Below are 6,580 nucleotides of genomic sequence, written 5' to 3' on the forward strand. Positions count from 1 at the left end.
TCGGCCATTATAATTTTCAGAGGCAAATGGGTTCGATAGGAAAACAGAGGAAGGTTTCCATATTATTAAGGAAGGAAATTTAGAATGCAGCATTTCATATCCATGACGTTGTTACTCACGTTTGAGAATGGGAAAATGTTTTTCAAATATTGGGTTTCTCACTCTTTATGGTAATGTGAGATCCTGAAAGGCATTGCTTAAACCAGGCAAAGCCATCTCTAATAACTGATCAGAAAACTAAGGATTGTTCCATGCCTTCTAATTTTGTTGTTGTTTTGAGACAGGGTTTCTCTGTGTAGGCCTGGATGTCTTGGACTCACCTTGTAGACCAGGCTGGCCTTAAACTCACAAAGATCCACCTGCCTCTGCCTCCAAAGTGCTGGGATTACAGGTGCGATTAATGTGCACTGAAGTTCTCCGGAAAAGCAACATCTATGCTAATGACGCTGAAAGGTTGACTGACTAATTTGGACTCTGTGGAGAACTGAATGTTGCACATCCAGAGATAGATCATTCAGGACTATGGTTAGATCCCAACAGCCAATCATTGGCCCCCTGGTGACTATCGCATACTTCTTTTGAAGTGGATTAGGAAAGCAGTAGCCTCCGCTGATCTAAAAGCTAAGCCTGTGATTTGATATTTGCAGCAGAGATCCACTTCGTTTATTGTAATCTTCTTTTCCAGTGTTTCCACCAATATATTTGAAAGGTGCCTTGACTTACGTGGTGGTTGGATATGTCCACTTCACAGAATCCAGGACCTCTGCGCATTTTTGTGGGCATTGTCTTAACTGGGCTAATTGAGGAGGGAAGCTCTGGCCACCATGGACAAGGGTGCTGGACTATACAAAAAGGCAAAGTGAGCCAGGCACAAGCATTCATCAGAGTCAGTCTCTCTAGCCTGCAGATGGCAGGCTGCCTCAACTTCCTTCCGTCTGAACTTCCCCATCATGGTGGCTTATAGTCCTTGAACTGTGAGCCAAAACAGTTTCTTCTGTTGGACCCCCACGCCCAACTTGGGAAGGGGGTTGCCGTGAGAGACCACACGAGGCACAACACACTGATGCAAAAGCAAAGGTTTAATGCTGACGCGCCAGGGTCCTACAGCACTTGAGAGGCTAAGGACCCTGAGTGACTGTTATAGACTAGTTTTTAAAGGCTAAAACCGCAAAGCAGGTGGGGTTGTTTATCAAGCTAGACCATATGGGCATTGGCGTTGGGAGACCTCTTGTGGGGACTTGGATGTGGGTCCCTAGGGCGGTTACTAGAAACCATATGAGACCTTTGATAGTGGGGAGCTCGCATGTAGCTATTCTGGGAACTAGGGTGTAACTCCTGAGGCTGGCAGTAACGAGAACTGGGAGAAGCCTCAGGTCTTACATTTTATAATTTTATAATTTCTCACTTCCTTAACTTGCTTTTGTGTTGGGTACTGCACCACCACAACATACATAAGACATGCATAACACAATGTGTGGCTTTCCTTTATATTGGAACTATACATCATAAAAGCATTACCACATTTAAACACAGTATTTGGGGCAATTCTACCCCATGTTCTTGGCCAGCTCACTCATGTTGATCTCCATGACACACTTTCTCTTCTCGTTAAGTCAGCAGTTCTCAACCTGTGGGTCGGAACTCCTTTGGGATTCACATGCCAGATATTCTCCATGTCAGATATTTAGACTACGACTCATACCAGTAGCAAAATTGCAGTTATGAAGTAGCAACAAAATTATTTTATGGTTGGGGGAATCATCACATGAGGAAGTGTATTAAAGGGTTGCAGTGTTAGGAAGGTTGAGAAACACTGGTTTAAGATAATATCTCTGTTTTTGTGTTGACACTAAATGCTTTTCTCCCTCGGTAACTGTTGCAGTTAATTTACCAATATGACCTAATGTTTATTATCAGGCCTATAATTATTATTATGGCAGTATGTTTTAACCCGCTAGCAATCAATCAAGATACAGACACCTGTTGTATTTTAAAATAGCCTTAGTTAACCTGGAGCAGGGTAGATATTAATCCCCTAAACTACTTCCCACAGTGGGTCAAGTATGGAATACCTGTCCCAATCCCATGCCATCTAATAATTTCTATCAAGCTATCTCCCATCCATTATCCCAAATACTTCCTAATTATCATCATCTGGGCCAAGTCTCCATCCATGCCGGCCAAGTGCTTCTCCACTTAACCCATGATGGTGCAGCCTCAGGAACCTTAGCTACGCCTATTACATTTGCATAGGCGTTCTGGCCTTTTATTGGTCAATAGGTTAGGCTGTAGGCAAGGTACAAGTGGGGCAGAGACAGCAGCAGTAATTAGCATCAAAATACATCAGATCAACCTCCAACAGGTAACCATTATTTGGGGAAACTGAAAACAATCATAAAAATTATGTTTATCTAGTCCATTATGATTTAAATCTTTAAAGTGTTGGGAATTAAAGTTGTTGTTGTTGGGTTTTGTTATTGTTGTTGTTACTGCTGTTTTTGGCAAAAAGGTAACTAGAATGGTTACCAGAGCTAAAAATGGGGTGAATTGTGGGGAGCCAAGACCATAGCCGGCAAGCATCTCGGACCTTGGCATAATACATCGAGTGGACCTGGGACAGGCTGCCTTGTGACCTCTTTCCCTCCTTGCCTCAGGGTACATTCCAGAAGGCTGCCTGGTGCCCTCTTCCCCTCCCTCAAGGTACTCTCTAGCTGTTCTCTGTATTCCCGGAATTACAAAGGCCTTCAGAGGACGAGCAGAACAAGGTCTATAGATAACACCTTCTGGTTCCAGATGCCTAACAATTCTACCCAGCCCCAGAACCACAGGGGCCCTAACCCTGCCAAACTTCCTGACTTCCTGATATCTTGCGAAAACCGCCCACCCAGATCGCCCCACTCAGCCTCCTGCTTCAATGGTACATATTTGCCTGTGAGAAAATAAAATTTTGTCAGCTTGATCAGACTCCTTGACTTGCTGTCTGTTCTTTTTGTCTCTTGTCCCCCATTCTCTCCCTAGGGGTCCAAGGGTCTGAGTTGATTGTCCGGCGGGTCTAGACAGTGAATGGCCTGGCTACTGTTGATAAAATGGTCCCAATTTTCAGATAAATATGAATAAAACTTGGGATCGATTGTACAGCAGGGTGACTGTATATAAGTGTTGTCATGTTTAAAGTCAGAAAATTACAAATATTTCTCAATAAAAATAATTGGGAGTAGAAAAATGGATATTAATTAGCTTGATTTAGTCATTCCTTATCAAAACATTACTTTTTGGGGCTGGAGAGATGGGTCAGTGGTCTGCTCTTCCAGAGGTCCTGAGTTCAATTCCCAGCAACCACACATGGGCTCATAATTATTTATGATGTGATCTGATGCCCTCTTCTGGCATGCAGCACTCATATACATAAAATAAAAATAAACCTAAAAATTACATTTTAGTACATAAAATATATGGCTATAATTTAACAATTAACATTTGATTGATAAAAGAGAATCACAACTGTTTACATAGTGGTAACTGCTACCTTCATATAGATTATGATATATAAATTATCTTTACTTTTCTGTATTTAGAGGATCAGCCCCAGGACCTTGTTTATGCTATACAAGTGCTCTGCCACAGAGCTATACCCAAGGCCTAAATTATCTCCAGTAAAGGTAAACCTCTCAGTGGGTCCCTGTGTGTTCTGGGGAGGGCAGGTAGGGTCAAGTGCCTATGCATGTAGAAGCCGGAAGATGCTGAGTGTCTTGCTCTCTCACACTCTGCCTTGGTCCCTTAAGTCAGGCCTCTTAGTGAACCTGAGGCTTGTAGTGTCTGCGACTCTGGCTGACCAGAGAGCACCTAAGACCCTCCTTTCTGCCTCTCATCATCGGGGTTACAGACACACAGACATGTCTGGCTTCTATATGGATGCTAGGGATTCAAACTCAGGTCCTTCCTGCTTGCTCAGCAAGCACTTTTACACACCAAGGCATCTCGCTAGCTCTTGCTGTCAGTTAAAGATGGACCTGAAGTCCCCTTGGCATTACCAGTGATTTTTCTCTGAAGTAAGTAATTTCAACACCTGGGCCTGAGTGTCTGTGAAACTGATTAGAAGTAAATGTCAGTTTCAAACACAACAGAATTTATGTTCATGTTGTACTTAAAAACAAATGTTTGATGTGATTAATTTTTTATGTGTATCACTCATTTTCAATATTGCTTATATTGTAGCCTTGCACAGACCTACTTCTCATCTTTCCTTTGCTGTTGACATTTTAAAATCTTATAATCCCCAGTTTTGTTTTTTATTTTATCACTTTCCAATTCATCCTCAAATTCATCTGTATTAGCTAATTTTCTCTTGTGTTTATCTATTTTGTGAAACAGAACATTGGAACTATCTATTCCACATGGGAATTGGTCACTGAAAGATAAAGAGGCAACCCAGCTTACCTGTTTTCTCCATGGTTCTTGAACCAGTCACCAAGAAATGTTGAAAGGAGTGATGTGATTGGTTACTTATAACAACTGTTTTCTGCATGGTGACTTAAGTAACCATTTAAATTATCTAATATTTATACCAATAAAGACACTGGAGGTGTAAATAGATGTAAAATCCTACTAGCTCAGCAAGGTAGCTTTATTTTCTGAACTATACACAAGATATTTATTTACAAGCCTGATTCTAGAACTAAACTATTATTAGCTCTTTAGAAATCTTTCTGCCTGTGTCATTCTTTTTTTTTTTTTTTTTGAGACAGGGTTTCTCTGCGTAGTCTTGGCTGTCCTGGACTCGTTTTGTAGACCAGGCTGGCCTCGAACTCACAGCAATCCACCTGCCTCTGCTTCCCGAGTGCTGGGATTAAAGGCGTGCACCACCACGCCTGGCTTCTGCCTGTGTCATTCTATCTAGCTGGTTTACCTTTCTCTTGAGCCTCCGAACCTATGAGGGCTCCTTAGCTCTCTTTCCTAGAATTCTGTTCTACCTGTGTCCTGCCAGCTGCTTCTCTGTTGCTCCTGCAAACCCAAAGAGATTTCTCTCTCTTACCTGGAACTCCTTTCAAAATGGCTCTTCCAAACAAACAAACAAAAAGGAGAGAGTGAGAGCTCTATCAAAGGTCCTATTGCTTATAAAAAGTCTCCAGCTCCTTTCCTACAGCCTCGCCAGGCTGAGCCATGTCATCATCTTGGGGGCATGAGGGGGTGGGCTATCCAAGTCACCTTTACCATGGAGTACATAAAGGGCACCCAGCTGACTCTGCCTTGGTTCATAGAGCAAAGGCCACAGATCTCTCCCAAGCAACTTGCCTTAAAATAGGCAGGAACGTTCTAGTCTAACATTCTTATCTCTGGAGGTTTTTAGAGGCGCACCCAAACTGCCTCTCTTCAGGATATACCTAAGTGCATCTGGAAAACGCAATAGCCATTTAGACCTTATATTTTGCTAACAAATAGGTTTTCTATGTACAATCATCAAATACCTTGTAGCAGATTTGAGGATGATGGAGAAGCCACAAATATTGCATTTTGTGTAGCCATAGATACTATACTGGGTAACTGAAGCTGAACCACAGTTGTTGAAGTCAAGTGTTTATTTAACTAAAATGTGGCAACTGAAACTGCACATCAGAACTGTGCAAGATGCAAACTGCTTGTACATAAAATTTTATAAAGTTCCCTCACCAAGCCCGATAGTGAAGGCAGATTTAAGGATAGCTACATAAGAAAAGAAAGAACAAAAGAGATGTGTTGTAAGACATTTGTGAAAGAGACTAGAAAGAACCATCAGTCCTAAGAGCTCTTGTTCCCAGCACCCACATGGCAATTCATAATTTCCTGTAACTACAGTTCCAGAGTACCTAATGTCCTCTTCTGGCCTTTGTGGGCACAGGGCACACATGTGGTGCTCATACATACATGCCAACAGACACTTACACACACAACGTAAAATAAGTTTGCAGAGAAATCAAGTAAGATTTCACACAAATTTTCAATTATGTTCTTTTGGTAGCTTTAGGTGCACCTTAAGTTGTTGTCCAAGTTTCTCAGTGTCTGAGATGACTGAAGAAACAGTACTTTGCAACCAAAGCTGTAAAACAGGGACTAGTATGTCCTGCTGCCACCTTGTGGCAGAATTGTGTCATTAATGAAGACAGGTTTGAAGTTAAATGGGGCTTTTCAACAAATACTAACTTGAAAAAAAACTACTTGAAATTCAGCCCACATCTCCCTCAAGATAGAATCAAGCTAAGAATTTTGGAATGTTTGTAATACTAGCATTTTGGAGGCTGAGGTAAAAAGGCCATAAGTTCAAGGCCAATCAATGTTATGTATTATGAGGTCAGCCTGAGATACATGATGGAACTCTCAACGGACAGACAGGCAGCTGGGTGTGGTCTCTTGCCTAGGATCTCAGGAGGATTTAGGAAAATAACACTCCTATTTGAGGTTGGCATGGGTTTGATGCTACATGGTGAATTCCAATCCATTCTAGGGTATGGGGTGAAGCTCTGCATCCAAATCAATTAAAAAAAATCCCTCCGATAAGTGAACATATTAATATTTTATTAAAGTGTAATATTAAGAAAAATGATGA

Source organism: Acomys russatus, chromosome 2 (assembly GCF_903995435.1).
Source record: "Acomys russatus chromosome 2, mAcoRus1.1, whole genome shotgun sequence".
Taxonomy (NCBI): Eukaryota; Metazoa; Chordata; class Mammalia; order Rodentia; family Muridae; genus Acomys; species Acomys russatus.